Source organism: Nanorana parkeri, unplaced genomic scaffold (genome assembly GCF_000935625.1).
Source record: "Nanorana parkeri isolate BGI_ZX_2015 unplaced genomic scaffold, ASM93562v1 scaffold295, whole genome shotgun sequence".
NCBI classification, from domain to species: Eukaryota; Metazoa; Chordata; class Amphibia; order Anura; family Dicroglossidae; genus Nanorana; species Nanorana parkeri.
Window position 1 is genome coordinate 598,468 of NW_017306563.1, and position 26,641 is coordinate 625,108.

At 44.1% G+C, this 26,641-nt stretch overlaps 2 long non-coding RNA genes across 2 annotated transcripts in view; one reads left to right on the forward strand and one right to left on the reverse strand.

Moving 5' to 3' along the window:
- LOC108787979 overlaps nucleotides 1-7,192 on the reverse strand; it is a 14,287-nt gene extending 7,095 nt beyond the window's left edge. Inside the window, exon 1 of the long non-coding RNA XR_001941301.1 lies at nucleotides 7,180-7,192. This is a non-coding gene — a long non-coding RNA (uncharacterized LOC108787979). The remainder of the gene's footprint in view (nucleotides 1-7,179) is intronic.
- Nucleotides 1-12,293, forward strand: part of LOC108787978 — a 19,327-nt gene extending 7,034 nt beyond the window's left edge. Inside the window, exons 2-3 of the long non-coding RNA XR_001941300.1 lie at nucleotides 3,090-3,095; nucleotides 12,259-12,293. This is a non-coding gene — a long non-coding RNA (uncharacterized LOC108787978). The remainder of the gene's footprint in view (nucleotides 1-3,089; nucleotides 3,096-12,258) is intronic.
- Nucleotides 12,294-26,641: the final 14,348 nt, after the last annotated feature.

Here is a 26,641-nt window from a genome sequence, read left to right on the forward strand (position 1 = left end):
TATATATATATATATAACATCTAATACAGTTGACAGTTCCTTCATAGTATACAGGAACACCATACTTACAGGAAGGAGGAATTGGGGGGATCATATGCTGGGATTGTAATATTCAGGACAAGAGGCATTTCTGTGTGAAATTGGAATGCTGGATAACATTACCTGGGTTCAAAGGGCGAAAGACTGAAATGCAACATGAAAAGTAGGGATAATAAGGTCTAGATCACAGCAAAGATAGTGGGACTAATATTATTAAAGAATTCGAGAGCACATTTTAAGAAAGAATTTTAATAAGAAAATTGCCCGCTTGGATTGCCCATCAAATTCTTCTGCTAGAAAAACTCACAACGCATCAGTGTGAGTGGCCACATTATAACACAGCACAGCACTGTCCTGAAGTATATGGAAACCCAATCACTAGAATCTCATATAAGCTTTAACATGTCGATGTGATCTCCAAAGTCATTTTTCGATTTTGTTTAAATTTGCGGCTTTTATTAAACTAGTACTTGGTGATCCTGCCATGAAGGTCCTTGGTCAAGCTGGTATGTGTTGACAAGGCTTTGTTCCTATCTCCAAGTTGAATGGGAACACAAATATAAAATAGTTGTTATCCCAATTTGGCTCTGAAAGTGGAAATACGCTTTAAGTGGATTTGAAGGATCAAAGTTTTGATCAAAGCCAAAGATATGATAAATGTAACTGTTTTTTGATTGTTATGTTTGAATGTTAATTTCAGGAATTGTTTTGGGGGGATGGGGGGTGTTAAAGGAATACTGAAAGAAATACTGCTAAGAGACCATAAATGCATACACGCAATAGGTTGGACTTGATGGACTTATGTCTTTATTCAACCTCAAATATTATGTAACTATGTAAATACCCAGGCAGCCATTGCTGACCTCCTTCTGAACCTGCGAGCTGCATGCTGGTCTCTGTATTCTGGACTTTCCAGGTGACAACCCAGTATGCAGCCAGAGTAGTCAGGACGCCGATCTAAAAAAAATATTCAGAGTCAGTGAAAAGATTGAAGCCCTTGGGTCAGCATGGCAGCCAGGCAACTAGCAGTTTTACAAAGAACAATGGCATGTGTGGTAGGTTAAGTTGGCCCAAGAATGAGATTACATCTTGTACCAGGAGACAATGAATCCAGATGAAACAAATATACATTGCCCATCAAAGTATTTCTTCAAAATTATGCCCAAATGCTAACAGTCATCATGTTTCCGAACAGCTCCAACTCTCTCAGCTCAGCTTCCCTGAACTTCCTGTCCTGTACAAGCTCACAAGGGACAGCATAGTCTCCAGCAGCTGTCCATCTACTAGCTTAGAGGAGGGAGGAAAGCAGGAAGGGGAGGGTCTTGTCTTGCTGTGACTGTGTATGTGTGGAGACACACACAGCTTACTAGCACACAAAAGGGTGGCTCCATAGGACCCTGAAAGGGAAAGGAGCCACCTAAAAACAGGATTTCAGGGCCAGTGCTCAGGGACCAGCTTATTCCAACTTTAAGTAGCAGCATCCATAGTAAGTGACATATTGAGCATTTGAAAAAGCTTGAATACTTTTTGGCTTTAACATCAATTTAAAGATAAACAGTAGGTTAGTGTCAAATCATGCTGGTAGCCAAAATGGGGTGAATTTGGGGGGGCCAGTCTTACGGGGAGGAGAAAGAAGGAATAAGGTGAGTATTTCACCTTATTCCTATCTCTCGGAGTTTATGTTTGTGTGTTGGGGGGGCATTAGCAGCCACTGCAAGAATAATTATTTATGCTGCCTGGAGTTGGTTTTTGAAGGATTGCTCCTCCCAAAATATCTATTCCAGTTATGCCTTGGAACTAGCGACCTGAGCACCCGACAAACCTCTGAATGATACATTCTAGTTCCAAAAATTGATACCTTTAATTAGGCCAACCTGCCATGAAATATTCTGATGTTGCCAGTGTGCCAATCCCCGGTCACTATTCCGGTCACCTGCAGTATAGGGAGAGAGTCATAACCCCATAAATGTGGTTGAGCTGGATCTTGGAGCTGGACGGACTTCTTCACTTTATCCCCAGAGGCAGAACAGAGCAGTGAGGGAGTGAAGGGAAAGTTTCTGCAGCTGGGAAGGCTGGAAGTTAAGTGAACCGATTGCTTTATCCTGCATGGGGCATCTGGCATGATGATGTCAGTGGTACCATGGAAACAAGTACATCTAAAATTAATCTGAAGTTTTATTAAGGGGATACACAGAGGAGGAATAGGGTGGGACAAATTCTTTCTTTAGAGCAGCATTTCTCAACCTTTTCTCGGCAAGTATGCAAAATCTTGAGGCACTCCAATCTAAAATGTAAAAAATATAAATGCAAAAAATGATGTGCACCCCATAGAGTCCTCAGTCCCCCCTTCACATAAGAGTCCTACAATATCCCCAGGAGCCACAGCTGCAGCAGCATGGCATAGGGTGGGTGTCGGAGCAAGCCTTGAAGGAGGAGAACTTCCATCTTGTCCTGAATAGATCCCACCCTGCCTTCATTAGCAGCATTCAATTCCTTGGTGCTGGTGGCAAGCCCACCTGCACCATGGAAAGGCATGATGCAATGCAAAAATCTCAAAGCACTCCTGAGAAGACTAGAAGGCACCTTAGGCAGGGGCGTCCCGAGGCCGGGTGTCACCCGGTCTCTAGAACAGGTGACACTCCGCCGTGTCGTCATCGCGCATACGAGGCCATCTGATTGACGCTTACCGGCAGCCATCTTGGTGATGGACGCAGGGAGAGAGAGGAGGGGACGTTCACCCGGCGGGATGAGGTATCCAGCCGGGTACCTCCTCCCTCCTGACACTGTCGGGCTCTCGGTCCATGACAGAGTGCCCGAGTTTTTAGAGGGGGTGACACCAAAATGACTGTCAGTCATTTTGGTGTCAAGCAGTTATGACACTTTATGAAAGAAGGACAACCAAGTGCTAGCTCAGCTTTAACGGGCAGTCCACCTAAAACATTTATTTTAATACTGGGTACATATTGGTGACCTCATGGATTTTCCTTTTTTTTTTTAACTCAGGCACTCTATGTTCCTACCTTCCCATCTTCTAAATGCCAATTAAAAAGGTTGCGGTCTCTTCTGGATTTTACATTTACTCAGAAGAAGAAGTGAATCTCCATAGGTGGGGAGCAGGAGTGTATTTTGGAACCCAAGTAGGAGACTGTGCCATTGAGGTTTCTGTTATATAGAAAGCCAGTGGGAGAGTCAGCCCACCAGCGCACACACCTAACCAGATTGATGAGGATTAGTTTTGGCTACAGCAGCCCTTTGGCCCTTAATGCACAGGTGACAGGTACACTTAAAAGCCTGCTGTGCTGTCAAGTTATCCTGATTTGCTTCCAACAAGAGCTTTTTAAAAGATTTAATGTTTGTATAAATTTCTCCGTACCATCTTGGGATTACTGTAATGTGTTCTCACCTCCTCGTCTTCTAAAGGCCAATAAAAACACATGCGGTCTCTTCTGGATTTTACATTTACACAGGAGACGTGAGTCTCCATAGGTGGGGGGCAAAAGAGTGTCTTGAAACCTCCAGTATGGAGACTGTGCCATTGAGATTTCTTTTATACACAAAGCCATTGGGATAATCAGCCCACCAGAACACACGCACTTAACCAAACAATCAGTTTTGGCTACAGCAAACCTTAGTTACCCAGAAGGCCATGGTTGCGCACCACCCTTCTTGCCTGTTACCTATCCTCTGGCCCCTACTATCCCCCCTTACCTTATATTCTTACTGCTCCCCTCCTGGGTCCCTTTATGCCATGTCTCTTTACTCTGAGTGTGCTGATATTTTACTGGCAGCTTCTCTAACTGCATTGTTTGTTACTTTACCATTGTACGCATACTGTTTTTTGACCCTTGTTTAGAATCTTTGAGTAATCTCTGTACCGCCATAAACCTCAAGTGACATGTACACTTAAAGGCCTGCTTTGTTATGGTCAAGTTATCCTTATGTGCTTCCAAAATTACTTTTTCTTGTTCAATATTTTTATCAACAATCTTAGGGTAGAAATTACAAGATCAACACAACTGGTTTCATAGTAACATGCCAACCAATAATCAACGAGATCCAACATTGTGGTACAGAGATTACTCAAAGATTCTAAACAAGGATCAACATACAGTAAGAGAAAGTGAGGCGGCCGCAATGGGATGCAGTGTGTTCTGGCCAGAATCGGGCCCGGAACGCACTGTGTTTGGTGTGAACGAGCCCTAAAGGCTGTAAATAAAGCAAAAGGTGGTTCAACAAAATACTGACAAGGGGGTGATCTTATTTCCAACTCAGTGATTCTGTTTTTGAATTTCTTTGATATTTTTCTGACATGTTGGTGTTTTATCTTTCACGTCGATGTTATAGGTTGCACTGAGTAAATACAGCTGGATAAAACAAAAACTGTGTCTACGTAAGTGACAGGTACGCCTAAAAGCCTGCTTTTTTATGGTCAAGTTATCCTGATTTGCCTCCAACATGAGCTTTTGAACAGCAGTTTAGTGTTTGTGTAAATTCTCCAGTACCATCTTGGGATTACTGTAATTAACGATTGGCTTAAATTGATGAGTTGGATGTAAAGTTAAACACCGGGGGATTATTGCCAGAGTCACTTCTTTTCCTCCTAATTATTAGCAGGAGTTTCCTCTTTCTCCTCTGCAATTAGCTTTTTCTATGCCCCCACCTACCAAGAGAAACAATCGACTGGGATACGTTACCGCACAATTGACTCTTTTACAGTGAGTGATGTCACGCCGTAATACAAACCACACAGAAAGCTGAGTGGCAAGTCTTAACAGTTCAGAGGTTTGTAAACGTCTAATAATGAAACACAAGGGAATGGTTGTAATTAAGTCATTGACTGGAACTGGATGCAGACCATTATGTTGCTCACTCAGCTTGTAAGCTGAAAACAGGAACCTAAAGAGGTCTTTGGAAGGTAAGAAGGCACTTCCTGGCCATCCTGAAAGACTGACAATGATCACACCTAAAAATAGAAAAGAAGAACTAAAATGATATTCTGAATCTTGACCCGAACATCCATACTGGCAGAAATACGGGTTGCGCAGTAGAAGCAGGCGTGTTCACCAGATTACCAACAAAAAGGCATTTTATGTATTACAGGTATTTCTATATCACCAACAATTGACACAGTACATTTTACATAGTGTACATTCACATCAGTCCCTGCCTTCAAGGAGCTTACAATCCAAGGTCCCTATCCATGACCTCAAGGAGCTTAAATCTAAGGTCCCTATCCTTAATCTTAAGGTGTTTACAATCTAAGGTCCCTATCCTTAACCTCAAGAAGCTTACAATCTAAGGTTCCTATCCTTGACCTCAAGAAATTTACAATCTAAGGTCCCTATCCTTGACCTCAAGAAGCTTACAATCTAAGGTCCCTATTCTTGACCTCAAGAAGCATACAATCTAAGGTCCCTATCCTTGACCTCAAGAAGCTTACAATCTAAGGTCCCTATCCTTGACCTCAACAAGCATACAATCTAAGGTCCCTATCCTTAGCCTCAAGAAGATTACAATCTATGGTCCCTATCCATGATCTCAAGGAGCTTACAATCTAACGTCCCTATCCTTGACCTCAAGAAGCTTACAATCTAAGGTCCCTATCCTTGAACTCAACAAGCTTACGATCTAAGGTCCCTATCCTTGACCTCAAGAAGCATACATTCTAAGGTCCCTATCCTTGACCTCAAGAAGCATACAATCTAAGGTCCCTATCCTTGACCTCAAGACATTTACAATCTAAGGTCCCTATCCTTGACCTCAAGAAGCTTACAATCTAAGGTCCCTATCCTTGAACTCAACAAGCATACAATCTAAGGTCCCTATCCTTGACCTCAAGAAGATTACAATCTAAGGTCCCTATCCATGATCTCAAGAAACTTACAATCTAACGTCCCTATCCTTGACCTCAAGAAGCTTACAATCTAAAGTCCCTATCCTTGATCTCAAGGACCTTACAATTTAGGGTCCCTATCCTTAACCTCAAGGAGCTTACAATCTAAAGGTCTCTATTCCTGGCATTAAGGAGCTTACAATCTAAGGTCCCTATCCCTGACCTTAAGGAGCTTACAATCTAAGGTCCCTATCCCTGACCTCAAGAAGTTTACAATCTAAGGTCCCTATCCTTGACCTCAAGAAGTTTACAATCCAAGGTCCCTATCACTGTTCTCAAGGAGCTTACAATCTAAGGACCCTGCAGTATTCCTGAATTAAGGAGCTTACAATCCCAGGCCCCTATCTCACATACGCACACTACGGCCGATTTAGACTGGAGCCAATTAACCTAACCATAATGCATTTGGATTGTGGGAGGAAACCCAAGCAAGCACAGGGAGAACATGTAAACGCCATGCAAATAGTGTCTTGACCGGCATTCAAACCAGGTACCCCCCAGTGCTGCAAGGCAAAGGTGCTAACCACTGAGCCACTGTGCTGCCCCATTGAAATGTTTAATTCTTATTTCCATCTGGAGCGTTCCCTTAAAGCATTATTAAAGTCAAAAGATTTTTAAGGTATTGCAAATGCTGCTTAAATCACTTACACTGGATGCTGCTCCTTGATGTTTAAAAAGTTTTAGCTTCAAGTTCTGTGGAGCCAACCTTGGGTGTGCTAGTAAGTTGTGTGCCTCTTCAAACACACAGGCAAGGCAAGACACCGCTCGGCTCCCCGCTCCTCCTATCTTCTCCCTTCTCCAAGCTAATATATGAATGGCTACTGGAGTCTGCTCTGTCCCTTGTGATCTTGTACTGGACAAGAAGTTCATGGAAACAGAGCTAAGAGAGTTGGAACCAGCTATTAGCAAACATGATGTCTGTAAGTGCTTGGTCAAAAATAAGAAGAGAAAAATAGAAAAAAAATCTCAGAATTCAATGCCTGTGTTGTCAACTTTGGAAATGATTTTCTCTACAATGCTTATAGATACAGAGATGAATGAGCAGTTTGTTTTACAATTGGTTTTGTTCATAATATGTGAATACTTTAATGCGCATGATCTTCACACAGGTTCACATTATGGGCCTGTTCACAGCAGTTGCAGTGCGTTCTGGCCAGAACGCACTGTCTCGCATTGCGGCCGGCTCACTTTTGAGTGGGGCAGGAGGGGGCATGGCGGGCCATTGAAGTGAATGGCACCGTAGCCACGCCCTCCGGCCACAATGCGATCGCCCGCACGGGATTGCAAGGCACATTGTGCCTGCGGTCCGGTCCAGTGCTATCAAAATAGTGCCCACCATGCCCCCTCCTTCCCCACTCAAAAGTGAGCCGGCCGCAATGCGAGGCAGTGCTTTGCGGCCAGGATCGGGACGAAATGCACTGCAACTGGTGTGAACGGGCCCTCAAGGCAGCTTGGTGGCTTATTGGCTAGTACTAGTCTCATTCCCACCAGAACTCTATCTGCAGTTTGTATTTTAATCCCATGTTTGTGTGAGTTTCTGCAGGTTCTTTAGTTTTTTTCCACAGTTCAAAAAAAGAATGAGAAGATTGATCACCATCCACCCAAACTGGTCTACATATAAGAATGCAAGCTCTAGAGGAAAAGAATGATGCAAATAGTTTAGAGTTCACTGTAAAGCACTTCAGAATATGTTGGTTCTGTATAAATAAAAGAAGATATACATCTGTCAACCATACCTTGGTCTTTACGAGTCTTGCTCTCTGCCCCATAGTATGAATGTCATGTAAGGGCAGGTGTTTAGCAATAGCTCAACAGCCAAAGGGAACCTAATAGAGGATAAACGTTGACTGCATCCATCAATAACCCAGTGACATTTGTTCATGTGATCTTCATGTACACCTCTGGGAATATAGCATTACACCATTACTGGCAGTTTGGTCTGGTTCCCATTTTTGTGATATATGAAAAGTGCCACATAATTTGTGTTTAATGCTGAGTTGCTTCCAATTATGACCTGACTGCAGTATGTTTTCATTAAAGCTGAACTCCAGGCATAAGGCTAAATGCACAGATGAAATACATACATGAGCTCTGTTTTACCGGCCAAAGGATTTCTATGCCTGTGCATCCAGCCTTCCAGAGCTTTGCTAAACAGAAAGGAGAAGCAGCAGACTGATGAGCTCATCTTTCTCCTCCTATCAGTACGCTCCATGCACTGCAGCACACCCAGGGCCGTCTTTAATATTGATTGGACCCTGGGCAAACATTTTCTTGGGCCCCCTGCCGTGCACCCTACCCACTCCATGCCGGCCCACCACGTAGTTTCGCTCTCCACCCCAACATCCCAAAAACACATGATGCCTAAGCAGCCCAGCCCAACTCAGCTCACCTGCCTCTGCCCTGGTGGTGCAGCTGTAGCTCAGTCCGGATGTCCCATCTCACTCTTCTGATTGATGTGTGTGACGTGACATAAGCTGTTTTTGCACTACGTCTTACTCCGGCAGAGCAGATAGGAGAAGACGTCAGAGGGAGCCGTGACCCCGTGTGTGATGTCTCGTGGTCAAGGGGCAGCTGCTTTGGGCCCCACTCCATTGACTGGGCCCGGGGCAGCTGCCCCTTTTGCCCTGCGTTAAAGACGGCCCTGAGCACACCTGATTGGCTCTTGCTGCTGATTCCCCATCCCCCTCTCTTAGCTCTGCAGTGCAGGGGCTGCAAAAGGACGACACGAAGTCAAATTTAGGTACTTACACTGATTGCATTACAAAAGATATATTTAACGATGCATTAGGACCGGTACAGACCTGGGAGATCTGGGATGCTTGTCTCTGGACCACGCGATCGTGCACAATTGCACAACGCGATTGCCGCATGGCCTCATTAATTTAAATGGGGTTACGATATCCAGCTAGGGAAGTGCACAGTGGAAGGGGCCATTCACTATAGACAACATCCAATATGCCTGCATGTTGCTGAACCTTTAAGACGAAGTGTGTTAGTCTTAAAGGAGAACTATGGGGTCAGTGTTTTTCCCATAGTTCTCCTTAGCGTAACGGGAGGACACAAACTAGCGTCCTCCCGTTACCCTAAGCTCAGTATACCGCGAGCTACAGCTCGCGGTATACTGAGACGCCGGAGCGGATCCCGACGTAGATGACGGGATCCTCCCAGCTGCGTGAGTGACAGCTGGCTCTGCCTATCTAGAGGCAGAGCCAGCTGTACCCGCCCCCTCCCCCGTCCGTTCCGCCAGTCAGCGCTGGCAGATCGGAGCGGGGAGAGGGGAATCCAGCCCCTCCACTTGTCACGGCAGAGAGCCGTGACAGGATCGAGAGGTGAGCGAACCTGGTATGTGTTCGCTCACCTCCCGATCTACTGAGCCGACCTGTGACAGTCTCATTGTCACAGGTCGGCTAGAACTATGAGGTGAGTGGAAATCACTCATCTCATAGTTCTCCTTTAAAGGGAATGCATAGTGGCTTTCTACATATTGTGTTTTGTATTTAATTTGGTCAGGATTGAAAAAGAAAAATGTGAAAAATATAAGTCAGGTAAAGAAGGAGCTCTAGTTTTTTTTGTTCTCTTTTACCATGATATCTTTACTAATACAATGCTAACAGTATACCCATAGAGGTTATGGTTAGAAGGCACAAAAGATGGCCATGCTTACACGACTAGAATTTCGTTTGAACATTCATTCAAAATCGTTCATTAGAACATTTGAAGTTGCCATCGTTGAGTCAACTAACTTTGTCCTAGAGCCCCTAAAAACTTCACCTAGGCCTGCTATCTATAGAATCCCAGACATTTTTGTTTTGGGGTTTAGATACACTTTAAACTTTAAACCCCTTGAAACTTTAAACATTTTCCCCTGCAGTGGGGGCTGCAAGTTAAGCATGCTCAATCAACTGCAGGCAGGGAATTCCCTGCTCACAGCTTGACATAAGCACTAAGGGCGGGATGCAGTGATGTCATTGACCATATATGGCCATATAGGGTTTATGAAGGTTAGATCACATCAGCACAAGCATTTTTTTGGTCAGCTGCGGGGAATGCTCCGCCTCTTGGCAGGAGGAGCGTGTAGCTCCTGTGTTTGGATGAGCTCAGGTTTGGACTGGGTTCGGTCCGACCTGAGCTCATCCCTACCCAAAACCATGGGTTGCCAGGAGCTCGGTGGGATGCTGGCAGGAGCGTCCCAGGTTGCCAAGAGCTGAGTGTATAGTCCTTAAACCTCTCCCCTCCTGGCTCAAACCTCTCCCTCTCCTGGTTCTCAGCAACCTGGGACACTCCTTCCAGAAAGGGTGTGGTGGACACACTGTAAACATTATGCAGCAGAACAGTCATGCTGTACCGCCTGACCCCCCTCCACATGTCCCACAGTCAGGGGCATATTTACCGTGAGGCAAACAAGGCGTTTGTCTGGAGCTACACTTTTCAGGGGGGGCGGCGAAAAATGCTGCACTCAAATCGGAGAGGAAAGCTGGTTCCGGGCACACAATCAGGCAGCCCAGGCTGCCTATTCAGGTGGATGCTGGTGGGTCCTGGCAGCAAGCTGCAGGGTGAGAGGGGGTGGAGGCGTGGCCAGGGCCGAGGGAGACTTATTTTTATAAATTAGCAATCGGTTGCTATCAGCAAACGCTTTCGTTTTATTTGCACCTGCTTTCAGGAACCGTCCCCGATGTCTTCCATTATCACTGAGTGATATAGATCCGAAAACTGAAAAGAAAAATCAGACCGCACCTCACAGGATGACAGCTTGAGCTATCCGCGGCGTTTATACATAATCAAAGCCAGAAGATCTGCAGTATAGGAGACCATCAAAGTGAAGTACAGGGAATTGTTTAATAGAAAACCTATATATGCATATTCTAATGATCAGAGCTACATCCATACCAATATATGCGGAAGGAGGACATCTTGATTTCTCAGCAGTAATCAAAACACTACATGGGATTTCACTGGCATCCTTTATGGATTTAGTAAGATTTCAGTTGTCTTTTAGGTTTGAGGAAAATATAGTAGGAGATGCAATTATGTGAAATCTGCATCCACAATACACAACAATGTGTATTTCCCAACTATTTGAGACCAGGAAGGGAACTTTTTAGTGTTGTGGCAGCGGATTCATACTAAAAGAGTAACTCCACTTTTGTTGCAAAAAACAAACATTCTCTCCGGGTGATCTAATTGTGCACTGCGGTGCAGTTGAGCACATTGCGGGCCGGAAATGCGTTTGGGGTACTAGTCAAATGAATGGCAACGCAACACACCTCTTGCACTGTTTACACACAGAGCCGTGCAATTAATGCATGGACCTGGTGTGAACGGGTACCCAAAATGTATCTAAAGCTAGCTATACACTATACTAGGAATGCCCCGATGCCACTTTTTTAAGACTAAGTACTCAGGTACTTGCCGATACTAATTATCGATACTTTTTCTTAAAAGGGACATGAAACATTTTTTCTAAAACAACACAGACTGATGATTTTATAGCAGTTTCTCCCCAGGGCTAATTACAGATGTCACCAGAACTGAATACATGTCCCCAAAGCAGAACACATGTCCCTAAGGCAGAATTAATCTCACCAGGCTGCGTGTCCATGTCACCCGGGCGACATGTGGACATCTGCAGTGGCTCTGCGGGCACTCAACCTCCCCGGCGATGCTGGGCACTGGCCTCTTTCACGGGCAGACCATCTCCGTCGGCTGTCCGGCCAACCATTGGCAGACCATCTCGGCTGCTGGGCCCCGACCTCCATCCTTTCCACTGCTGGGCTCCGGCTTCCATCTTCTCCGCTAGGCCCCCCAATTGCCTCCCGGCCCAGTCCACCCCTGTCAGTGGGCAGGAGGGGGAGGAGATAAAGAACCGGACGGCCACTGCCATGGACGGCATTCTTGCAGGTCCCCAGCAGGCTGCCGAGGTCCCCACAAGCGCGGGAACTCAGCGGCCCCTGCGGTTAAAAAATTTAAAGGGCTGGTATTGGCCTCAAGAATCAGAGCATTTTCATGAGTACAAGTACTCGTGAAAATGCCTGGACATTCCTACACTATATAATCTGATTGCACAATTTGCTTTGATCTCTTTAAATCTACCATCAACTGTGTATTGTAAGGATCCTGTCTAATTGGATACAAATTGAATTGAAATGTTTAGGTATGTCCTCATATTACATAGTTTTGGTGGTAAAGGAGATTGTATAGTGCAGGAGTAGGCAACCTCGGCACTCCAGCTGTGGTGAAACTACAAATCCCATGAGGCATTGCAAGGCTCTGACAGCCACAGGCATGACTCTCAGAGGCAGACACAATGGGATGCACCTGCCCCCCAGGCCCGGCGCCACCGCAAGGCAAGTCAGGCGGCCGCCTGAGGGCGGAAAAAACAGGGCATTTTGACAGGTACATCTACTTGTCAAAATGCCCCGATGTTTGCGCTATGTTTTTTTTTTTTTCACTTACCTTCGGTGCGGGAGAGCAGCGGCGAGTCAGCGCTGGTCCAGTGGGAGGAGCTCCAGGTGGGGTCCTAATTTAGCTGGCCGGCGACTGCCAGAGGATCCCGACACGCGCGGCACCTCATGCAGTCGCCGGCCAGCTAAATTAGGACCCCACCTGGAGCTCCTCCCACCGGACCAGTGCTGACTCGCCTCTGCTCTCCCGCACCGAAGGTAAGTGAAAAAAAACCCCAAAACCATAGCGTAAACATCGGGGCATTTTGACAAGTACAAGTACTTGTTAAAATGCCCTGTTTTTACAGGGGGTCGGGGAGGGACGCAAAAATGCACCTTGCCTGTGTAGGCAAGCATCCTAGCACCAGCCCTGCCTGCCCCTGGTATAGTGCCAGGGTGGGTAAACTCCAGCCTTCCAGCTGTGGTGAAACTACAAATCCCATGTTGCATCTGTCACTGTGAGGGCTCAGTCACACTAGATTCAGTGCGTTCCAGCCCGATTTTGGCCAGAACGCACTGCCTCGCATTGCGGCCGGCTCACTTTTGGGGCAGGAGGGGGCGTGGCGGGCCATTCAAGTGAATGGCGCCGTAGCCACGCCCTCCGGCCGCAATGCGATTTGCCGCACGTGATTGCAAGGCACATTGTGCTTGCAGCAGCCGAAATCGGGCCGGAACGCACTGCATCTAGTGTGACTGAGCACTGAGTCATGCCTGTGGCCGTCAGAATCTTGCAATGCGTCATGGAATTTGTAGTTCCACCACAGCTGGAGGGCATGAGTTTGCCCACCTCTGGTATAGTATATGGCCAGCTCTTAAAGTGTACCTAAATCAGATTTCCCCACACTTCCTGTGGTGCCCTTGGTATAGGAAATTAAAGGAAACCCCTCGCCTATTAGGAAACAAACAGCAAACTAAAGCTGGCAGAGTTTTTAACCATTTTCTACTCCATCCAAAACTAGAATAAAAAAGTGTTGGCTTTACATATACTTTAATCATAGAGTAAAAGTTGTGTCATCACATTGTTAGCTATTCAGTCTGGCTCGTTGTCAGGGGATGAAGGGGTGCCATGTCCCTGTGGATATTTGCGTTCCTATAATATTTCACATTCTTTCTTCTACGGCTCTCATTAGAAATTATATAATAAGCATTTAATGACTCTCCCTCTGCTTATTTCCCAGCTATCAGATGCCTACAGAGGTTGCCTCTAATTGAGTTAGGGCTTGTGTGATTAATTAGCTGGAGAGCTGTCAAGGTTGCTCATTGTCTGAGTGTGGGAGACTTGTACAGACTGGGGGTCCCAGCTGAGGAAAGTCATGTCAACACTCCAGCTGGAGCAATCATAGCAAGCGCTCTGGCATGGCAACCAAGACGGATTTCGGCTGCTGTATAAAAACTGGCAAAAAGGGGGTATGTTGCCCATAGCAACCAGCGAGATGGCAGTTGTTTACTGTCTACTGTTATTGGCAATAAAGATCCAACTCTGTCTTCCATAATTTTCCAGTCAAACTTATTTAAAGGACCCTTATAGCAAAAATATTGTGTTATAGTGTAACAACTATACTGAAAGTATTCATTATATAATTTTTTCACAAGCCATTATGTAAAAAATGTTCTCCACATTTGCCTGCACACCAAGCTGCCCAGCAAAAGTGACAGTAACATGGGTTGGGACAAACCATATAACACTGCCAGAGGGGCTTACGACAGATAATAAAACTATGTTAGAGCCCATTCACACCAGGATGGGTACGGATCAGCGCGGTTACCGCATTGATTTAAAAAGGGACGTTTTGGGAGTTTTTAATTGCGATTCAGTGCTGAAACGCAATTAAAAACGCCCAAAACCACTCTGATCAGCGCGGTTCCATTGAAAGCTGTATGGAAACCGCACTGATCAGTGCGGCAGAAATAGTGCAGGAAGCTGTTCGGAACGCGCGGTCACGTGAATGGCCCCCATAGCAATGTATGGGATCATTCATGTCGGTGGATCCGTGCGGCCGAACCGCCCCTGTGTGAACGGGGCCTTACAAGGGGGACTGATTTATATTGTCCAGTGTTCCACTTTAATGTAGATTTATATGCAACTGATGTAAAAAATTACTTGCAATATTCAGGTCGTTTAGACTTTCACACCTACACTTAAGGTACGTTTTTGGATTCCTGCACCAGGAAGCTATGAATTCCTGCAGCAAGAATCCCTATGCCATTTTGAAGCGTCCGCTGTCACCCATTCAAGTTAATGATCGGGTGACCGGCACTCTGCATGTAATCATATGTGATAAGATTCCATGCGGTTAGGAATAGATCACTGTCCCTGGACAGATGGTAGATGCATTACATCCGTAATTGATTTTTTAAATGGAAGCAGTGTAAGTACTTGAATTCAACGTGGCCTCCTGTACAGTAGAGCTCGGACTGGGGATTATGGTCACAGGATGGGGGTAGAACAGGGACCTGTAAATGGAAAGCATAGGACCAGAGAAAAATCAGGTCTCTGGCACTGCCAGACAAGGCTGTGCTATATGGCAGAGCTTTGTACTGCATGGACAGAAAACACAAATCTTATGGCAATTAAACAATATATGTATTTCATCTGTGTATTTAGTTGTTTGCCTGGAGTTAAAAACCCGTTTTTAAAGGGTAATTCCACTTTCCTGGGTGAATTTAGGAAAGTGGAATTACCCTCTAAGCTTTTTATGTGCTCATTCACAGAACTATTTCAATATGTTTGGCCAACGTTACTTCCCTTTCCACCTTAGCAATAGCCAAGCTTACACTCTATCATTACCACTCAGTCCATGTACAGTGGACTATGTACAATAGTGAATAGTAAAACTCAGCTGTCATGCAGAAAACACAGCTTTAAGCATCCATGGTTGCCCATTACATGACCTAAGGCATTTATTTACTTCAAAGGAGTTTAGGCGACTCCCCCTGTACTTTATTCATGCTCTGCAGTTGAGGTCATGTGATCATTGCCTATGGATCTTTTCAAGTGGGAGCACAAAGAAACAATTTGTACAGGACATGTACTAGAACCTTGGTTCTCAACTAGTAAGTATTAGGGTCTCAGGCTGTGTGCAGGGGGGGTTCTGCAGTATTTGGGTGTCAGACTGTGTGAAGAGGTTCTGGAGTATTGGGGCATCGAGCTGTGTGCGGGGGTTCTGGGGTATTGGGGCATCAGGCTGTGTGCGGGGGTTCTGGGGTATGGGGGCGTTAGCCTGTGTGTGGGGGTTCTGGGGTATTGGCGCATCAGGCTTTTTGCGGGGGTTCTGGGGTATTGGGACCTCAGGGTGTGTGCAGGGGTTCTGGGGAATATATACAACGTGGAATGCTGCTTAAGTTGTGTTGTAGAATACATTTTAATGTTTCGGAAATTAAATTATTTTTGGGTCGCGACTTAATGACCAAGGACAAATGTGGGTCCTGAGGTTACATAGGTTGAGAACCACTGTACTAGAAGACTCTTATTTTCCTTTTGTTTTTGTTATGCACAAGATAATCAGGATTGGCAAACATAGTTAGACTTCAGGTCTGCGTTACACTCCAGTCCAACGTTCCATGGCAAAATAGCATTGAAGGCCCCATGGTGTTGGACAAGCAGGCTGGAAGATTTATGCTGACTGGTTAAAATATTTTATGTGTTCAAAAGTGCTTTATGGAACACAAGTAGTGTGGTTAGATGTGCATGCATATTGTACTGCATTGTGGGGGTAAAGGGGGCAAGTGATATGGTCCTCCATAGCCGGTAGTACCAGATATTTACAGTATGAGGCTCTGATGGTCAAACAGGTGTAGGGGGATACAGAAATGATTTTGCCCAAATAGGGCCAACTAAATCTCCTGTTTATTGAGCCTACGGACATCAGAAAATATCTGCCCAATTAGCGATCAGCTAGGAGAACACTAGGATATCTTCAGGCCATACCTGATCGTGGAAGAAACCCCTACCCATACTTTCTTAAGAAAAAGTAAAATGGCCAGGTTGGGTCCTTTGTTTTCCCTCACGAAATGCTGAAGCTGGAGATGTCTGCTGAGCTCTCCCCCTTTCATAGGCACCATTATCCATGTTCACCCAGTCCTACACTTGTCCCCAGAGCAGGTTTCTACATCTGCAACGCCATCACTGCAAAATACTTTATTGAGAGGGGTAAACCTTATCTCTGCATGCCTAAAATGTGCAAATTATATTTTAGGTAACACTCTATGACCACTGTAGCAGAGTTCAGACTTGCACATAGACCTGTGGACACTTCATAGGGGCATAATACCTGGCACTTTTACACGTAAGGGCAGAAGTTCCACACAGTTCCTGTATTAGCCAAACAACTGACCTAATAAGACCAAAAATGACATGTGCTAAAAATCCTACAGAAACTCTTTGGGGCTTAAGTACATACACATTGAGGCTTGATATTACCACCTCCGCACACAAGCTCTGGGTGTCCTGCAGCATGCTCTCCAGAGCAGTCAAAGCATCACCTTTCCAGTTATCAACAGGGGGGTATTCTGTAATGGCTTTCCTTAATAAGCCAACGTGTAGGCTGTTTCTGCTCTCTGCATGAGGCAACTGGATTGCCAAGTGTTAGTAGAAATGAAATCAAACACTCATACACCTTGGGTGACTTTCCGTCTAATAAAAAGTAAAATACTGAGCTACATTCAATAAGCGCTTGCTAATTTTTGGGCTAGACATAGAGATGGCGTCCTAATGAGCTTATAAAACCTGGTGACTTTTTTAAATGGTGGAGCATCTCGTCCATACATTTTAATACCGTGGAACCGAGTTAAAGAGATACATTGTGATTTACATGTAAAATGAGAGCTTGACCCTCCTGATGAGACACAGCTGGAAGATATGTATGCTCTAAATTACTTGCAGAAGTACTGTAAGAAACCAATTGCGTTCAATCTGTGGGGCTGCGAGATCATGAGCCCACTTTTGGCTTTGTGTCGGGTTTGCTGCTTTCACTTTTTGAAATATCCTGGCAAAACACTAACATGCATAAGGAATAAATGCCTCTTGCAAGTATATTATTTATTACTATGTCTGACATGCTGGCTTCAACCTTTTTCTTGGGAGACTAATCCCTGTAATTGGTCATTAGGGTTAATTAATGAGTGATAATGAACTCTCATGGGCGTGGAAGACCTTACCATTAATCACACGGCTTTCAAGAATGCTATGACTGTAACCAAATAAGGGAAAAGAGTGATCTTTACATTAAATGTAGTAAGTGTTAAAAATGTCATAGATCACTGATCCTACTTGGATTCAGACATTAAGGTTTTACCCTTGTGTAGACTGCTGTCCAACTGTCATCTAAGATCTATGGGCACCATTATAGATCCTAGCATTGCAGATTTTCTGTGTGATAGTTTTTGTTTGCAATGATTAATATGGTTCAGTAAAGCAGCGTTTTTCAACCTTCATTCAGTCACGGCACCTTTTAAAAGTATGCAAAATCTTAAGGCACCCCAGTCCAAAATGTAAAAACCGTAAATGCAAAATTGTAAAAAGAAAAAGGCGCATGATTCCCTTCCCAAAAATCACTACCAAACCCTTATCCTAGACAAGGATCTGGTATGGATTTTAAGGGGGGACCACATCCAAAAAAAAACAAAACACAATGTGTAGTTTTCCCCTTCACATCAGAGTATCCCTTTTACCTCAGGGGCCCTCTTTACATCAGAGCATCCCCCCCTTTCACATCAGGAGCCCTCTTCACGTCAGAAACCCCTCTTTACATGGGGAGCCATTCTTCACATCCGAATTTCCCCTTTCACATCAGAAGCCCCCCTTTACATAGGGAGCCCTTCTTCACATCAGAATTTCCGCTTTCACATCAGAACCCCCCTTTACATGACGGGCCCTCCTTCACATCAGAGTTCCCCCTTTCACATCAGAGTTCCTGCTTTCACATCAGAAGACCCTTTTACATCAGATTTCCCCCTTTACCAAAAGTTTGAAGGCACCCCAGACACAGCCATTTGGAGCAAAATAAATATCTCCACTGCACTCTGTACCTTTGTCCCTCTGTACTCTGTCCCTTCTGTCTGATTTCTTGGGTGCTGGAACAACCGTTGGATGGCACCACAACATGCACTGAGAGATACTTTGTCCACACACCAATCTGCTTCAGAATGTCGTCTTTATTAACATTCTTGCAACATGATATAAGTCAATGCAACATTTCGAGACAGCAGATGGTCCCTTCATCAGGAATGAAGGGACCCTGTGCGGTCTTGAAACGTTGCATTGACTTATATCATGCTGCAAGAACGTGAATGAAGACTTCTTCTGGAGCAGTGCCACGTTTTGGCCTGAATAGACTTCAATGGGAGCACCTGAAAATTGCACAAAGCACTTTTTTTTCCTAGTAACTAACTTTCCATTGGCTAACAATAATCACTGGAAAATGTTCAAGTCTGAAACGTGCCAAAAACACACAAAAATGCCTCTGCAAATGCTAAAAGAGCCTATAAAATTACCAAAGATGCCCAGCTCATATGTGAATAAGGCCTACAGGTACATGCGTTGCTGAGACATTTCACCTATGTGCTTTAATATGAGAAAAAGAAAAAAAAGGGCAGGAACCATTGTCTGTGTCATGTTCAATATCTATCCTGCCTTACAAAGCAGGACAGAAGAAACCCTGACCGGCTGTATGGCCAACGATTACCCTTCTTACATTTTTTTTATATAAACACAGCTTATAGAATTCAAAGGAAATGACTAATTCCTACACTATTGAAATTAAATAAAGCAGCTCGAGTGTATAAAGGGATGCTCACATCCCAGATGTGTTTTGCTTTAACCGACAGCTCCACATTCCATCACGGAACATTTTCAAGATAAGTCATGTGATAAAAAGGACATCACTAAATAATAAGATCCAGTATATTTATAGAGAATCTCTCATAAGGGAAATATGTGTTCTGCCATTGCTAGCCTTCTTCTGAAAATGATACTTGACCAGCTGATCAAATGGCTTGAATACTTTCTGAGTCACTGACCCACAGCAAGCATTGCTCTGCATAAACTCTGTGGCCATTTTATTAAGGTAGAACTAAAGTCAATGTTTTTAAAAAGTTTTGGATAGAGTAAAGGAGGGTTATAACTAGGGATGCACCGATACCAATACTAGTATCGGAATCTGTGCCAATACCGAGTATTTGGGCGAGTACTCGTACTCACCCAAATGCTCTTGATGACTATCCCGATACCGGAACTTCTGTTATCAGGAAGCCGGGCGGCGAGTCATTACACGCTGCCTGGCTTCCTGATTGGCTGGGAATCTGGCTCCATATTTCCTTGCCACCAGAGTGCATGAAGCTGGCTACCCGGCTAATCAGGAAGCCGGGGGGCGGGTAATGACTCGCTCCCCGGCTTCCTAATTGGTTGGGAAGCTGGCCAAATCAGGAAACTGGGCGACGAGTCATTACCCACCCCTCCGGCTTCCTGATTGGACAGCAAGCCAAGTGACGAGGGGCATGTAATGACTCGTTACCCAGCTTCCTGATTGGTCGGGAAGCTGGCCAAACCAGGAAGCTGAGCGACAAGTCATTACCCGCCCCCCGTCTTCCTGATTGGCCAGAAAACCGGCTCCATGCTCCCTTGTCACCTGGTGGCGAAGGAGCATGGAGCGGGCTTCCCGGCTAATCGGGAAGCCAGGTGGCGAGTCATTACACGCCGCCCACCTTCCTTAATGGTACTTCAGGGATTGGTATTCGGTATCAGAGAGTACCGAAAAAATAAATATTGGTACTCGTACTCAATACCGAAAAACCGGCATCGGTGCATCCCTAGTTATAACACCTGTAAGCTTTTTTTGCCTTCTATGTCCCATTGGGGAGGTTTCCCTTCACGTCCTGTCCAATAGCTACAACAGGAAGTCCATCCAAAGTGAGAGATATCTCTGGTGGTCAGCAGGGTCACCAGAACTACTGCCCTCATTGGAAGATTTCACATCTATTCTTTTCTGGTGACAACCCAAAATTTGAGATTTTCTTTCACTTACTGTAATAAAGGTCGCCAGCACAAATATTAGAGAGAGAGTGAAACAGCTGTAGCTGCTTAAAAAGGTTTAGCTGGAGTTCAGAGTTAATTTGTTAGTCAAGTCCATCTAAATCTGCTAATGAATCTAACACTATTCTCCCCACAGGGTGACAATGCTGCTGTCCAAGGGTGACTCCATTGCTCCTCCATAGAGTGGAGCCACCCTAAGACAGGATGTGTGTTACTAGCCAGATCACCATGTGCAAATAAAGGAAAAAAAGCCCAAGAAAAGAAAAACTAATGCAGCCTCTACATTTAAGGATTGATAAGCTACAATATATTACATACATACTTTAAGCCATTTGTATGCAGCTATTAGAGGGGAAGGAAGATGCACTGAGACATCATGATCACACCTTGGCAGCATATATTGTTCGTGTTGTTATGCTGAAAACAATGAGTGATCATATTCATGACTGTAGAATTATATCCACCAGACACATGGACAGACCCCCGCCTGTGGGACCTTTGCTCTGTTAGTTTAAGCCCCATCCGCCCTTGTCCATCTCACGGATGTTATTTTTGTCATACAGGCTTTGTGTATAAGCTGAGGATTGCCACCAAGAGCTAGAGGAGCACATAGATACAATACGTCTCAGTGGTCCCAGTCCGTTGTTATCTCTGTGACAGTGTCATCGTGCTACTTCTATAATTATGCTAGTGGGAATTTCTAGGAACCATAAAAAACCCAACGTGACTGCGACCTCTACATACTGTAACACAGAGGAACCCCCAACTCCAATGGCCTCATTTTAAGGCAAATGTATTGTGTTGTACATATTGTGTTACTTTATTTATTTTGGTCAGGGGTAAAAAAAAAAAAAAAAATTTGCTTTTTTATACTTAGGTAAACATGAAATACTGCATATTAAAGAGTATCTATGGTCAAAAGCTAAAAATAAATATGTATTTCTAGATTGAATATCCATAAGTACTATCCCACTCCTAATAACTATATCAAACTAAAAGTCTGTAAACGTACTTATTGAAGATGTCCATAGGATGCGCTTCTCAGTGTACGGACATAATTTCACTCCCTGTCAATATGCACTTCCTTGTGTTACAACGCTCACAGAGCCCGCCTTCTGAACTACCACACAACGTCTGAGCAATGTAACATTATCATTGCTTGCTGGAAGCAATGCATGATGGGATATGCAGTCTTAAGAAATGGAGATTGCATCACATCAAGCAGCAGGGAAACAGACGCAAAGCACACAGGGAACCCGGGAGGTTGTTAAAAGCGATGGGCAGACGGAAGGCAGCACTCACTACATAAAAGGGATTTTTTTCAAGTAAGTTTTGATTGCATTACCAAAAACAACTCTAGAATGTACTCCTATTATAATGCTGATGTTATAACAGGATAGTACATGCTAGGACTTTGCAATTAATTTAATATTTAGTATTCAGCTTTAGCAAGTGAAACTTTGCTCTCCTTTTTACATAGTTTCCAGTTTCTCTTTAACTTCTGTTACATATACTGTATATGGGAGCAGAACTCAGTAGCTCCAGCTGAAATTCACACACACACACACACACACACACCACACACACACACGTCAACAAGTATGAGCTGTGACAGCTACAGTATGCCTATTCAGATGGGTTCATTTCACGGAGCAGCTCCAGGTAACAGGTAAAATCAGGCAAATAACTTGATGTGATCCTTTGTACTCTGTGACTGGTTTGTATTCAGAATGTTTGGTCAGTTGCATCATATAATTCATCAGAGCCAGGTTTCAGAAGGCATATTAGTGAATGTGGGTGGGACTGAAGTGCCAAGATGAAAATTAGCAGTAAGTTACCAAATAGGCAATAAATGTGAATCATTTTTAAGGTAGTATTATATTCCAAAATGTAATAAGAGTAGTCATCTTATTTCAAATTTGGCTATTGTTATTTTTTGGAATAAAGCACTACCTTAAAAATAGTTAATGCCTATGTTCCTAGCACTTGCAATTCCTGCTTTTGACTTGCTTATGTATACTTGTGCATTAAAAAAGGGGTTTTTTATTTTTTGCGTGAGGGTGCACTGACAGCTTATTAAAATGATGTATTAACACACATACCTTAAAGGAGTTCTAAGGTCCCAGCATAAACTATCCTGTTATATTGTCAGCATTGTAATAGAAATACTAGAGTTTTTTTGGGTAATGCAATCAAAGCTTACTTGAAAAAAATCCCTTTTATGTAGTGAGTGCTGCCTTGTGTTTGCCCATCAATTTCAACAACTTCCTGGATTCCCAGTGTGCTCTGCATCTCTTTCCCTGCTGCTTGATGTGGTGCAATCTCGATATCTTAAGACTACATATGCCATCATGCATTGCTTCCAGCAAGCAAATTGGCCTGTCCTCAACTCTGTTTCTGCCTGCTATCTTTGTACCACGTAGCCTGCAAGTTACCAATCCAGTCTGTTCCTGACTCCATCTCCGTCTGCTGTGGTTGTGCCATCCTGTCCGACCACTGCTGACATTGCTCACTAGTGATTGGCTTTCCTTGCCACATCCAGTATCCAGATATCTGCATCACCAGTTCTGGTGACATCAGCAGTAATATCACTTGCCAATAGTTATGCCACTCTTTCGCACTCTGCACCCTCTGTCCCACTATCAGGGGTGCCCGGACTAGAGCAGCAAGAGAGTCCACGTTCATCATCTCAGGCTCCCATCGAGGTTCGTGGCACTCATGTCTTATAAACTAGTTGTCACGTACCTGAAGTGAGACTGTAATGGTGAGGAGTACAAACAGAAAATGTATGGAAAGGGCACAACTGTGTAGTGGGACAAATGTTTAATTCTAGTTGGGGGCGCCGGATGTGCTGGCTTCTCAAACAGGGAGAGGGACCCTGCGCATAGGTAGACAAAGAACAGGAAAAGAAGCGCTCAACCTTTTAAAAAAATTGGATTACAAAGTGGTATACATGGGTGAGAAATTTAATTTACAGTGTGTTATCCATGTATGTAAAAACTGTTTTTACATACATGGATACCACACTGTAAATTAAATTTCTCACCCATGTATACCACTTTGTAATCCAATTTTTTTAAAAGGTTGAGCGCTTCTTTTCCTGTTCTTTGTAATGGTGAGGAGGCCTCTCTTGCACCTCAGGTCTTGAGGCCTCTGGGGATGGATAAAGAGACCTGGCGGACACTGAGTGGCACGAGTGCCAGTGGTGAAGAGCACCGTGCAAGCCTAAATCCAAGATCCGAGCCGGGGTCAGTTCCAAGCGGGCAATGAGGTACAAAAGGGCAAAGCAGAAGAATGGTCAAGATCCGAGCCGGGGTCAGTTCCAATTGGGCAACGAAGTACAAAAGAGCAAAGCAGAAGAATGGTCAATACACAAATCCGAGGTCAAGGGCAGGGAGCAGGCAAGAGTAGTCACGATGATTCCGGGTCACAACAAGTCCAACAAGATAACACAACAGCACAGGAACAAGGAGAGACTGAAGAGGCCGGGTTGTCCAGGCTGGGTTTATATAGGGGAAGTGATGATTGAAGATAGATCACTTCCTGTGCGCCTCCTTGGCGTGTTCCCGCTTTTACCTTGGCGCATGAGCAGTCAGCACTGAACTCTTACACTAGTTTACACCTTGTCACAATATTCTAAGATGACTAGTAAAACAGTGAAATATTTGGAGTATGGGATGTGATCTTATCAGAGGGGTTTAGCTTTGGGTGCCAAAGGATTTGTGCCTACAGGTTCCAGTCATGAAATTCCAGCTTTGAAGACATGGTTCAGTTGGCGGCAACTAATCACAAAAGGGATGCCGTGGAACTGCAGAATGGTGGTGGAATGATGGAAACAAAGGACATGGAGAACCTCAGCTACAAGAAGGAACTGAATGAACTGAATTATCTTACCTTGAAGAAGTGATTAAAATACAATCATCTAAAAAATATATAAGGAATTTGTAAATAACATTTTCTGAAAATCTGTTCATATTAAGGTCACTTCAAAAGAATTGAGGGCAGGCCTTGGGAAAGGAAGGAAGAATATTCAGCATTTACATAGGGAAGTGGTTTTGTTGGAGGTGTGAAAATGCAGAATGGTCTTCTGCAGGAACTGGTTCGAGCTGACATGGTGGATTGTTTTAAAAGTAGGGTTGGATGTGTTTCTAAAAGCACAAAAAATAAATGGATACTTATATGTCTAAGAAATATCTTATAGAATGTTTATCCAGTGAGGTATTTGATTGCCTCAGGGATCAGGAAGGAATTTATTTCACTGTTAGGACAAGATTGGACCACGCTTTATAAGGTTTCATTTGCCTTCCTCTGTATCAGATATGGGTTAAAGGGCTTGAAGAGACAAGGTTTTCTTTCTCAGGTTGAGCTTGATGGACACATGTCTTAATTCGGTCTTTGTAACTAAGGCACAGAAGAGCCAAAAAAGGCAGACAATCTTGGCTCATAGCCGAGCACATTCATAATTCGCTTAAAAGGGTAAGGAAATTTAATAGTAGCCTATGACCCAAGTTTCCGTAGGTGTAACTGTGGAGCAATAGGTCCAAGTGCAGACATACCAGTTGTACTGATTGTGCAGCAGTGCAAAGGCCCTCTTGGACTTAAGTGCCAATTTATACTACATGTGGGCTTGGGTGTGGTGGAACCCTCTCCTTTTTTCACATAGACCTAGAGAATGGTGATTCCAGAGCAAGTAGGCATTTTTCATGATGCTGTAACAATGCTCCTGGTTTGTAATATTCAACAGGGGTCAGTGGGCACTTGTACTTTGAGCCTGACCAGCACTGAGACTAAAAATGTGTCTCCAATTTCCTCTAGGATTTTAAGAAAAAGGCTGCACACCGCTATTCAGCAGTATACATTTTTTAATCCATAGAGCTTACAACTTCTAGTATGACTGTACTCACCACCCAGTGGCTCTTAGAGGTGGGCAGCCACTGGGTGGTGAGTACGGTCATGCTGGAAATAGTAAGCCCTATGGATTAAAACTTTCTACTGGTGAACTGAATAGTGGTGTGCGGCCTTTTTCTTCAAATCCTGCAGTCGTGGAGCGTGGACATCTCCTGGCAAGTACATGCATACACTCCAGTGTCAGAAAACGGTGTTGTACGGAGCAGTGAAGTTCTTTTTTTTTGTCCAATTTTTTCTTGATACCATTTGTACTAGAAGTTATGGAGGTGTTTTCTGTCTGATCTCAGTTGCATGTTATGAGTTTCAAAGTTCAGCGTATCACAATGTCTACCCCTCATCTCCATGTATCTATCTAGCTTTTTATCTCCCTAACTTTCACCGTAAATAAATGAACGTTTGTACTTGGGCAATAGTTGAATGTTAACAAAGGCCCATTTAAGAACAACTAATAGGCAACCTATATCCCCCACTGAATACATCCAAAGTATTTATTTATAATTACAAACAGTACTTTGAATATGTCTTTCATATGTAACCCTCATCATGAAACTCAACAACATGCTGTCTTTCCTAGGATATGAAATAGAGTAGGAGAGGAGCCATGGCGTGCTCCACACATATAGACAGCCACTTCCTCAGAAGTATATACACTTATACTGCAACATTTTCATTTAGTATTGATATTAGATTCACTGTTACATTATAGGTTTGCTTAGTTTAACCTTTCTTAGTTTGCTAAATTTACAAATAGATTATACATGGGATGGTTATTAATCATGCATCCGTAGTGAGTTGAGACCCAGGTGTCTCAGACTTCATACACCTACTGTGAGATATGTACAGTATATACTGTATATATATATATATATATATCAATATAATACTTTTGAAGAAGTTAAGTCAATCAGCTTGCCCTATCTATTTCTATCCAACACTGCAGACCCAAAATCAGCAGGCAATCTCGACCAAGAGCCATGGTCTACACTGGGCTGCACTCTTTGGCCTTTTTTTTCTATGGTGTAATGAAAAGGAAGTATCCCTGTATGCCAGCAAGTAAATGGCTTCTACAAAAGGTCTTTATAGAGAAAAGGCCATGCGTAGCAGCCTGCTGGCTCGTAGGAGGACAGGACTGCAACCTGGAGTAGGCCATGGCTTCTAAACAAGTCACCAGCTGATCTGAGTTTTGTAGTGTGAGGTGTTAATAGATTGTGGAGCGGTAGAGGGGCAAAACTTGTTTAAAATATTCTTGTACACCTTCTATGAAAAGCCTTCTTTTCTGTGAGCACTTTAACCTCTTGCCGTCCGCCCGTAGTAGAAAAACGGACGGACGGC